At 38.2% G+C, this 12,479-nt stretch overlaps 1 protein-coding gene across 1 annotated transcript in view; it reads left to right on the top strand.

The window, feature by feature from the left end:
- The window catches only part of LOC125255436, a 65,272-nt gene that overhangs the window by 597 nt on the left and 52,196 nt on the right, over positions 1-12,479 (top strand). The window lies entirely within an intron of this gene.

Genomic DNA, 12,479 nt, shown 5'->3' with positions numbered 1-12,479 from the left:
TATTCAGGATTTTGGTAGTTTATCTTTCTATTATACAATCATTTAGTAAGTTCTTCTCTGAAAGTGTTTGAATCAACCAGTTGATCATTCTAGGACGTTGAGGTCATCACTCTGTGAATGATTTGATGTGCTTCAATGCTGTTTTATTGCATTTAAAGGTTGAGGTGTCTAATAAATGTCCATTTCTTACTGGTGTTTGGATATAAAACCCTTCATAAGTTTTTATGAAATGAGTTTTTGTGTGCTGTTTGATGGGGTTTTAATGGCTGATATTGATTTAATGCAGACATATACACAATCAAACTTAATGATGAGAAACTGAGATGTATTCATAAGTGCTGACATCAAGAAATCTCTTATTTTTAACACATTTTCCCCTCAAATTTACTTTTATATATCAACCAGGCCAATTAATCAGCCAATATTTGTCTCTCTTGAGATTATCTGACAATATCTGCACTGTGAAAAATTAAAGATTTTTTTGAAGTTGCACATAAAACAAAGATTACTGAGTATGTTTTACAAGAAAAGACTACTTCAGTCTTTACTTGCCATTTCTTTGCAATTGTTTGTGAAATTTACTAGCAATTTCTGAGTGAAAATTGTTATCGTGCACCAAATGTTTTTCAGTGTGTGCCCATTTGCCAAATTATGTTTTTTCCCACTTGTATAGTTTCCAAATTTGCCAACAGTCTTGTCAAGTATTTGTAATGGTGTAAATTAATTCTGTGTACAGTACTTTTGCTCTCATAATCAAGTTGTATTGGCATTATATCAGCCTTCATCCATCAATTTTGGCATATAATGCCAATGTGCAAAACATAATGACTTATTTTCAAAAAGAATGGGATCTTGCGCACTTCTCATTCCACACATAACATGATTTCCAAGATACAATGAAATCCTTCCAAACTCATTTGCTGCGTATCCAAAAAGGGATTGCATGCCGAGATACTAGCAATCTTCTTTTTATTATTTATGGTGCAACAAATAAAGTGTTCAATGAGAAATGAGAACGACTTATACAACATGTTTTGGTGCACAATATTCACCTAAAATTCACACAAAACATCAAACAGAACGTGTTTATTATTCATTGACAGGTCTGCTGGTAGATTTCGCTTTGGCACAAAGAGTAACTAACACTTAATCGGGCAAGCCGGCACTGTTAACAGCTGATGTGATAACCTCAGAACTTGCCTGATTAATCAGCCTGGCCAATATATCATTAGTGCTGTTAAATCTGTTGGGTCTCGCTCAGTCTCTGTCTGGTTTTGGCGGTGAGAGCAGACGCTGTCCTGAGAAAGACGTTTGAGTCTTTAAGGATGATGAATTATAGTGTCAGACAAAAAAGCTGCAGGTGCCGTGACCGTTCGGGATACAAATGACACGTCCTTTAGCATGGAGAGAGAAAGAGCGGGAAAGCAAATAAGAGACTGAGAAGGATGAAATTATGAGTCATGGCTTGAGTTGTCTGTCTGAGGGTCAGGTGTGATGTTCGTCTTCATCAGCATGATGTTGCAGAGAAGGTTTCAGACAGCTTGAAGAAAGAGATGTCATCTTCCGTTAAAAAAATCTCTTACTATTTGTTCTGGTTTTACCATGACATACTTATATTTGAGCTCTTTGAGGTCAGTTTGGACTTCATTCTAGATATAAAAGAGCTTTGTTATTGGAATACAGATATCAAGCATACACTCAATGCTGGGTTAAAAACAACCCATGTTGGGTTAAAAATGTACAAAGCGAATGAGTTGTTTTAACACAGCGAATGGGTCATTTTAACCCAGTGATTGGGTCATTTTAACCCAGTGATTGGGTCATTTTAACCCAGTGATTGGGTCTTTTTAACCCAGTGATTGGGTCATTTTAACCCAGTGATTGGGTCTTTTTAACCTAGTGATTGGGTCGTTTTAACCAAGCAATTGGGTCGTTTTTAACCCAGCGATTGGGTCTTTTTTAACCCAGCGAATGGGTCATTTTAACCCAGTGATTGGGTCTTTTAAACCTAGTGATTGGGTCTTTTTAACCTAGTGATTGGGTCGTTTTAACCAAACAATTGGGTCGTTTTTAACCCAGCAATTGGGTCGTTTTTAACCCAGCGAATGGGTCATTTTAACCCAGTGATTGGGTCTTTTTAACCTAGTGATTGGGTCGTTTTAACCAAGCAATTGGGTCGTTTTTAACCCAGCAATTGGGTCTTTTTTAACCCAGCGAATGGGTCATTTTAACCCAGTGATTGGGTCTTTTTAACCTAGTGATTGGGTCGTTTTAACCAAGCAATTGGGTCGTTTTAACACAGCGAATGGGTCATTTTAACCCAGTGATTGGGTCTTTTTAACCTAGTGATTGGGTCGTTTTAACCAAGCAATTGGGTCGTTTTTAACCCAGCAATTGGGTCTTTTTTAACCCAGCGAATGGGTCATTTTAACCCAGTGATTGGGTCTTTTTTAACCTAGTGATTGGGTCGTTTTAACCAAGCAATTGGGTCGTTTTTAACCCAGCAATTGGGTCGTTTTTAACCCAGCGAATGGGTCATTTTAACCCAGTGATTGGGTCTTTTTAACCTAGTGATTGGGTCGTTTTAACCAAGCGATTGGGTCGTTTTTAACCCAGCAATTGGGTCGTATTAGCCCAGCAAATTGGTTGCTTTAACCAAGCGAATGGGTCATTTTAACCCAGCAATTGGGTCTTTTTTAACCAAACAACTGGGTCGTTTTAACCCAGCAAATGGGTCGTTTTAACCCAGCAATTGGGTCCTTTTTTTAACCAAGCAATTGGGTCATTGTTTATCCCAGCGAATGGGTCTTTTTAACCCAGTGAATGGGTCGGTTTAACCCAGCGATTGGGTTAAATGTTTGACCCAACCTGCTGGGTAGTTTTATTTAAGTCAACTATTGTATAAAAATTACTATATTGCTTGCTTAAAATGAACCCAAAATATGTTAAAAAAAGAACATTTATTAATGTTTAATGAATAATAATTAAACAATAAACATGTATTAAATTGCTTATTAATAAATGTTCACCTTTGATGATTATTGTTGCCTCTAGTAATTATGTGTCTGATTTTTAATTTCCAACCTATTTTGGCTTTTATTTTAAGCCAACCATACAATCATTGTTAAACAATAGTCGAGTTAAATAAAACTGTCCAGCACGTTGGTCAAACATTTACCTAACCGCTGAGTTTTGTTCCTTTTCAACCCATCTTGGGTTGTTTTTAACCCAGCATTTTTTAGAGTGACTGTGGCATGCATATTTTTTCCACATTGTCATCTGTTGGTGATATTGGAGATGTATGCTGTTGCATTGTTAGTAATTTGGTACTGTAATTTAATCAAGTCATTAATTTTCATTAATGTCTTTAAAGCTTAAGTGTGACATTTTTTTCCACTGCTAAAATAATTTGGTGAGAGCTCTAAGTAAACCATTTTTGGTAGATTTCCCTGAAAAGTGTTAAAATTGTGACTCTGGCACATTCAGGTTTTGTTTGATTGTAAAACGAGTTGTTTGGGAAGATTGTTTGAAAAGTCATTGCAGTTTTCTTTTGGTGGTGCCTTTGACGCAGAAATTACACACTTCAGCTTTAAAAAAAACAACAACAGACAAGCGTGCAATGAATTGCAAAATGGGCCATAAGACTCTTATGGTGCTTTCACTTGTCTGTATATTGATTCACTCTACTGTTCAAAAGAGTTTTGATTTCAGTGAAGACATTTATAATGTTACGAAAGATCTGTATTTCAAATGAATGTTTTTCTTTTGAGCTTTTTTTATTCATCAAATAATACTGAAATAAAGTATTGGTTTCTACCAAATTGATTACCAATTTTTACCAATTGTTTTCAACATTGATAATAATCAGAATGTTTTCTGAAGGATCACATGACACTGAAGACTGGAGTATGCGTTGATCGCAGGAATAAATTACATTTTAGAATATATCTGATAAAATAGATAACCATTAGAGACTTCTTTCAGAAACATTTTAACAATCTTTTGAACTTTATTTGTTAGGAAAAAAGCCTCTTTACTCCAAAAATATGTTTCTTGACTTTTCACCACCTGTATTGTGCACCATACAAGCTTTTTTTCTTTTGACATACTGATATCTTGATATGCCAGGCAGATATTTTGCGATTATCGGCTGAAAACTTTCCCTGTTTTGCTGATTTACAGAAGTGCTTTGTGTCAGTACAACATTTAGTATAAAATGTTATATAATAACTCTTCATTTATATTCAGAGAATTTGAGTATGTCTTATTTGTCGTCATTAAGCACTATATAGGTCACTGGCTGCCCCGCTGTCTAGATAGTGGCATCATTATCAGCCATTAACAAAAGCATATCCTAAACTAGTTTGCATGACCAAAAATTCAGATTAATACAGGCGAATATCTGCTGTTTACCCTAGAAAATACTGTAGGTTTAATTGGGTTGTGGCAATCAAATTAACATGTTTACATGACATATAATTGGATTATGACCAAATTTTGCATTTGCATGTAAATCATGGTCGGTATCAGAGCGTACGGTGACACTTTGCCCCCCCCCCCCCCCCCCCCCCCCTCTCGTTCTGTCTGTCTGATTAGTATTTTCTGGCTGTCGTCCTCTCATGTAACACACTTCTTATGAGGCCTGAGAATCAGTGAGAAACTCTTTCATCTCTCCGCCTGTTGCCCACACATGCTTTCTTCTTCCTACAGTCTTTCTTCTTTACACCCTCAATAACCTTTCATACATATCCTTTCACACGCTCTTCTCTTTCTCCCACTCTCTCCATCTGTCTCTAAACGAAATGAATCAGTACTTCACATGGAAACTGTAATTCAGCTCTGAAATGCATTGGAAGTGTACGTCATGAGATCAAATTAATAATTCAGAGATGCGTTGGCAGGTCAGCGTAACCTGCTGCCATTTCTTTTTTTCTTTTCATTGCTTGTTTCTGTTTTCGGACCACCTGGTGACCTCATCTCAAGATATTTGACAGAAAGCCCTTTGCATGTGTGACCTATTATGCCCCTTTCACAAGATGTAATATAAGTCTCTGGTGTCCCCAGAATGTGTCTGTGAAGTTTCAGCTCAAAATCCCCCACAGATCATTTATTATAGCTTGTCAAATTTGCCCCTATTTGGGTGTGAGCAGAAACACGCCGTTTTTGTGTGTGTCCCTTTAAATGCAAATGAGCTGCTGCTCCCGAAGGGCGGAGCTCTAACAGCTCATGCTTCGGTTGCTCAACATCAACAGAGCTGGAGAATCTCACACAGCCAAAATGAGGATTGTCAGTAACGGTGTTCAGCCTTACATTGTTCAAACCGGAGTCGACACTGATGGAGAGACTCAGGAAGAAGTTACAACTTTTAGACGTTTCTGAATGGTTAGTGGATAAATTTATGTAGTTGCTGCGGAGTTCATTCAACTCATCCACTAGCATGTGCCGTCATGTTAATCTTTTGTGCAAATCCAGCGTTGAATTGACCCTTGTTTGTGAAGCAGTCCGGCGTAAAATGACGGCATGTCAACAACACTCTACTACAACAACTCTTCCTCTTCTCTAAAGCAGCCCAACATGGCCCCGCCCCCCTTTGTTGTGTGTTCTCGGGGGCGGGGTTTATGTAAATTTTAGGGTTGTGATGTCACCAAGCTTATTGTAGTCCCTACCAGCCATTTGTTGTAGTCCTTAAAAAGTGATTTCTGTAAAAGAAAATATCTCCTTTGCATTGAACTTTGAGTGTCGTAACTTTGCAGATGTTGTTTATGATCAAACAGCAACATTACACACTAACTAAAGTTAAAAAAAGTGAAATCATAATCAAGGACCCCTTTAAGTTGGTTTACAACCATTACTGAGCTTGTACCATGAAAATAATGCTGTACTAATTTAATTCAGACTCCATTTTAGAGACTATTTGATTCATCCTGAATGTTATTCAATCCCTGAGATTGTCAATCATGCCATTAACATCAACTGTATGATCCAGAACTCACTGATTCACATTCACAAAACAGGTTTATGTGGAAATGGCCTTTGTCTGAAAATTATGCATCAATCATGGCGTCCAGCTAAGTGAATAACATTGTTCATTTGTGTAGATGACGGTTGGACTGATTAGTGCATCATGAGGATTGAATTACAGTAATGCTGTTTGTCTCTGTAAGTTTACGAGGCTGTAAAGGTGATGATTTAAGGCCAGTGTAATGTTGTTCGGTTTATTTTCTATTTTGGAATGATTTATAATTTTCACCCACGCTCTGAAGGGCTTCACTTTATATCACTATAAGACCATGAGTTCCTAAGAGACTTAATGTTTATTTAATAAGTGTGTGATGAAGTGCTCTATGTGTGAATAGACTAAAAATAGACTTTATTTTCTTTACGCAAAAGACAAGTTCTCAACTTTTTTCTTTTGATTTTAGGGTAAATTACGGCCTGGACATGTTTTAGTGAGATTTACCCAATTATACGGATATGTCGATGTAGAAAGGGTTCATCCGCTCCCTGAAGGTCTCAGATTAGCCGTGTTAATGGAAGGACTTGGCTCAGGGCTGCAGGTGTGTGTTTGTGTATCACAGACTGAAGGAGATAAATCCTATTAAGTAGAGGAGGGGAAAGTAGGTCTGTAGGAACTGTGTGAGTGTGTGTGAGAGAGAGAGGGAGCTAATAAGATACATTGGACCACATCAGCACATGCTATTTTTGGCCTCTTTTAGTGGTGTTTGAATGCAAGCTTCACTATTACTATCACTCATACTTAGTGTGAGGGATTTGAACAAAATCCTGACACTAAGTACTAAACTTTGGCACGTAGCTCGTCCCACATCATTTGCGTTACAGACGTGAATGATTTCTTAAGTCATGTTGCATGATTGATGCTTGTAAATGCTCCATGTGTGCAGCGTTACAGGACACAGGCAGATGATTTCAGTCAGACAGATGCACTTCTGATTTCTGATCTTTGGCCTTAGAGTAATTATGGTCATTAGGAGAGGTATAATATGGGAGACTGAAAGTCACCTCTATCGGCCGACTCGTTTTGTATGACAGAACAGAACTAGTGTAACAGTAGCAATTAAATTATTAGTTTTACTTTATAAAACAGATCAGATTAATTTCAATTCCAATTGGATGAGCACCTTTCAAAACTGTTGTAAAAAGAATGCACCTCTACAGTACAGTAAAGGATGGATGGACGGATGGATGGATGGATGGATGATTAGTTGGGTAGATAGATGGACGGACGGACAGATGGATGGATGGATGGATGGATGGATGGATAGGTTGGTTGTTGGCTAGATGGATGGATGGAGTGATGGATGATTAGTTGGGTGGACGGATGGATGAATGGATGGATGAATGGATAGGTGGGTAGTTGGCTGGATGGATGGACAAGCAGATGGATAGACCGATGGATGGATGAATGGATGGATGGATGGATAGGTTGGTTGTTGGCTAGATGGATGGATGGAGTGATGGATGATTAGTTGGGTGGACGGATGGATGGATGGATGGATGAATGGATAGGTGGGTAGTTGGCTGGATGGATGGACAAGCAGATGGATAGACCGATGGATGGATGAATGGGCGGATGGATGGATGGATGGATGGATGGATGGATAGGTGGGTAGATGGCTGGATGGATGGATGGATGGATGGGCAGATGGATGGATGAATGGGCGGGTGGATGGACGGATGGATGGATGGATGGATGGATGAATGGATGGATAGGTGGATGGATGGATAGGTGGGTAGTTGGCTGGATGGATGGACAGATGGATGGATAGGCGGATGGATGGATAGGTGGGTAGTTGGCTGGATGGATGGATGGATGGATGGATGGGTGGATGGATGGACGGATGGATGGATGGGTGGATGGATGGATGGGCGGATGGATGGCTGGATGGATGGATGGATAGATGGAAGGATGGACGAATAGATGGATGGATAGGTGGGTAGTTGGCCAGATAGACGGATGGATTGGATGGAAGGAAGGATGGATGGATGGGCGGACAAATGGATAGATGGTTGGATGGATAGGTGGGTAATTGTGTAGACGGACGGATGGATGGATGATTAGTTGGGTAGACGGACAGATGGACAGGTGGATAGGTGGGTAGTTGACTAGATGGATGGATGGGCGGATGGATGGATTGGCGGATGGATGGATGGATGGATAGGTGGATACATCGATCGATCGATCGATAGATAGATAGATAGATAGATAGATAGATAGATAGATAGATAGATAGATAGATATTATTAATTTTAGATTATTAATGAATTAGTAGTGTTTGTTACATTTACGCATGACTATTCTACTGTGGTTAGGAATTGAAATATTGCTAAACCTAAATATTAAACTTCTGTGTGAAATTCATCCTGCACCATATTGTGCTTATCTTTAAAAATGTAAAAATAGAAGTTTTAAAAATAGTTTGAGCAGGAGTGGGAGGTGTCTGTGTAAACACAAAGGACAATGGCTGATTTCTCTGTAGGTTTCTGGAATCGTGTTTTTGCCATCTCTGTTTTCATGGAGAATATGACACAGCTGCTGTTGATCAATCTTTTCTGAATATATTTCAGGAATGAAGACAAGTCGCAGCACGTTTACTGTCATGAGAGCTCGACCATCCCTCACGCATACTTCCCCTTCTCAAGTGCTGTGGTGTCAACAACACTTCAGATGCGAGGTTTAGATGAAAGTATATGTCAGTGTATAAGGGAAGGTGTATTTTAGCTGCACCATTTCTTTTAAGTTTTTCAGTGTTTGTTTTGTGTGATGCGCTGGTCAGTTTTTTTTTTTTTTTTTTTTTTTATGCATGTCATTAATAATTTTGCATATTGTTGAACCATGTTAATATGAATACATTTCTTCTTTTTTTAACTTTCCTTTTCGATATACAAATTTGGAGCTGTGTTGGATCTCCACTTGATGTTGAATGTAAAATGTGGCTCATGTAGTGTCACTAATGTTGAAATCAGGTGTTAAACTCCTCTCACTCTACCTGTAGAGGCCTGTCCTGTTTCTGACATTCAGTAGCCTCCTTCATATATACTTGTACTCTGTCAAAGTGACAGGTGCGCCTTTGGACAGAAACCAGTGTGAATTATTTTAAGTGGCGCGAGAAAGTGAATGAGTGACAGAAAGGGAAGGAGAGAGAGAGAGAGATGGCGTTCATTCAGATTGCTTGTCTCTATGGCTACAGCTTTCACCTCTCTGTGCTCAATAGAGCAGCTTTCTGATAATTCATGGCAAATGTATTCATCAGTCAGTCCATATAAATGTGTTAAATCCATGCGGATCAGTTTGATCAGAAGGAGCTTTGCTGTTATGACTGTCTTGAATTTGTATTCGTACTCTTTTGTTCCTGTTGTCATTCTCATGGGTGTTGTTTTTCTCACTTCTTAGAAAGGAAACAATAGCACTGTAATCTGCTGAATTTTAAAATGCATGTGATTACAGAAAAATGCCATTGTATACTTACAGTAGATTCATGCTTATATAGCCTAAAGTTGTATTTTGTCGAATTTTAGCATATAAATAACCCTGAAATATTTTTCAAAGTTTTAAACTAAACAAAGATTAAAGTTTAATTCAATGTGTTACATGCTATTTTTTTGTAATTATTAGTGAAATTACTAGCAATTAAATAGGACCTATAATTATCTGGTGAATGTGTGAAGTTTCAGCTCAAAACCCCCCACAGATCATTTATTATAGCTTGTCAAATTTGTCCCTATTTGGGTGTGAGCAAAAACACACCGTTTCCAGACGAGGGCGGAGCTTTAACAGCTTGCGCTTCGGTTGCTCAACAACAACAAAGCTGGAAAATCTCACGCAGCCAAAATGAGGATTGTCAGTAATGGTGTTCAGCCTTACATTGTTCAAACCGGAGTCGACACTGATGGAGAGACTCAGGAAGAAGTTACAACTTTTAGACGTTTCTGAATGGTTAGTGGATAAATTTATGTAGTTGCTGTGGAGTTGATTCAACTCATCCACTAGCATGTGCCGTCATGTTCATCTTTTGTGCAAATCCAGCATTGAATTGACCCTCGTTTGTGAAGCAGTCCGGCGTAAAATGACAGCATGACAACAACACTCTACTACAACAACTCTTCCTCTTCTCTAAAGCAGCCCAACATGGCCCCGCCCCCTTTGTTGCAGGGGCAAGAAGCTTGTTGTAGTCCTTAAACAGCGAATTCTTTAAAAGAAAATATCTCCTTTCCATTGAACTTTGAGCGTCGTAACTTTGCAGATGTTGTTTACACACTAACTAAAGTTAAAAAAGTGAAATCACAATCTAACACCCCTTGAATGAATGACACCAATTTTTTTTCAGTGAATCTGACATGCCAAAAAAAGTCTGATTTTTGTCTTCAAGACAGTAAATGGTATCCATTTTGATTTCATACTGACGTGTACTAAATAGTCAGCTGTCTGTCCTCTGAAGGAGAACCTGAGGACTGTGGTCAGATAGTCATGCAGCCGGCTAATATTAGCCCAGATCTTGCTCTGTTGACATTAGAGACGGTTTCTGTGACGCTGTTTAATTAGACTGTGGCTGTAAACATGCAGAAAATATACCTGGAGAACTCTGATTCCCAAGAGGGATCATTACGGCTGTTGCAATGTCTTATTCTTCTCTCTGTGACTGTTAAAGTGCTTGTGGGCCTCTGTTGTTATAGTGACCAAACTCACTGTCAGGTGAATGGCCCGGTGCAATTAGTGTGACTCTCACAAAGCCTGTCAACATGCATTTTCCTCTCATACTTCTCAAATTAACTGCAAGTGGAAGTTTGCTAAATAAAAAGTACAGCAGATTGTGGTATTTAGCGAGGCCTTTAATGAGGAAGGTAACAAAGCTGGTGATAAAGGTGTGAAGGTGTCTGTTTAAATGGCACAGATGCTTTTCAGTGAATTATGGCCTGTAATACTCCTGCAGTGCTGAAGGATGAGTGAGTATTTTTGGAGAGAGAAAGTCCAGGGAGAAAATGAGTGAAGGAGAGAGGGATGATATTGAGGAATCAGAGCAGGGTTATACTGTACTGATCAACTGTTTTGTGTGTATGTGTTCGCTTGAATGAACACGTATGCATGCATATCTCATGAATATTAATTAGGTCAACAATCAAATTATGATTAGAAATTATATGTGCAAAAGCAGTAGTTGACCCAAAAAATGAACAATGCGATGTATCCTCATTTCGAATTTTGATATTTGGACCAACTATCTGCTTTTATACAGGCATGAAAGTTCATTTACCTTACATTTGTGTGAGCATTTGTTCTTTTAAAATCATGTGCACACATAAACACTTTTTTCCCCTAAACTTAAACATTACAACATATTCTAGAAGATAACTTCTAGAATGTGTACTCTCAAATGTAAAGTTTGCTTTGGTATGTTTGTATTGATATGTTAGCGAAAATCTGAAATATTTATTATTTATTTTACATCATAGCTTTTTTACTTGTTTAAACACTTTCAAAACCTGGAACTTTCTATTTATTTACAGGTTTAAATGAACAAAATTTCACATTATTTATTGTGGTTTCAGGCTTTTGGACACTTTTGAATGTGCACAGACAAAAACTGTTTAAATCTAACTGTTTGAAATTGTAAAACTCTACCAAATTAGTCTTCAGGTAGCTCAGCTAGAACATACTGATAAAAAAATGTATAGCTTTAATGCATAAATGTTGTAATTTTAAATAGCTATCAATGGAGGAAGGTGTTGTTACGGCATCTACCAGCAGGGGTTAACTGGGGCATGCTAACCAGCAAAACCTTGACCTGGTCTGTATACTTTTAATGCGTGCCAGCAGAAGTACAAATTACATTCAGTAGGGTGAGCTTACATTCAGTTTTAGTGGTTCTGGCTTCCCTAAAAAGACACTTTCTTGGTGTAAACGGTGTCATTGGAGGTTTTATTTTGGGAAAGTGAAAGGTCGTGTGCATGCATATGTGTGTTTCACTGATTGATTGTTGACATGAGAGCTGCTTTCATTTATCCTTCACTTGTGCTGCAGCAGCAAAGTCAATGACATTTTTTGTTACGTAATGCCCAATTCATGTCTGTTTATTCCCTTATTTAAATTCATCCTTTACATGGTTTAGGGGGAAAATTTGCAGTATCATCATATATATACACATTTCTAATACTTGTGGGCCTGAATGGGAGTTTACTGTATGAGTCACTGAGGTTTAACTTAACACATGACGTAAATCTGTGTGTGTGTGTGAGTGTGTGTGTGTGCATGCGCTATGTGGGATTTTAGGGATTAATTTCTCAGCTAAGCAGTAAATAAGCCCATCCCTTCATGCAGATGGTCAATTTGTCATTTCTCATACAGAATGGCTTTGCTAAAAATACATTTTGCAAAAAAAGGTAAAATACCATCAGTCAATTTAAAAAGGGTATGAGAAATGCATTCTGGAAGTCTCTGTTCAGTGGTGTATTTAGTCTCTGCT

This window comes from Megalobrama amblycephala, linkage group LG20, assembly GCF_018812025.1.
Source record: "Megalobrama amblycephala isolate DHTTF-2021 linkage group LG20, ASM1881202v1, whole genome shotgun sequence".
Taxonomy (NCBI): Eukaryota; Metazoa; Chordata; class Actinopteri; order Cypriniformes; family Xenocyprididae; genus Megalobrama; species Megalobrama amblycephala.
The sequence above is the reverse complement of the archived record's forward strand: the minus strand, read 5'-3'. Positions and strand labels throughout refer to the sequence as shown.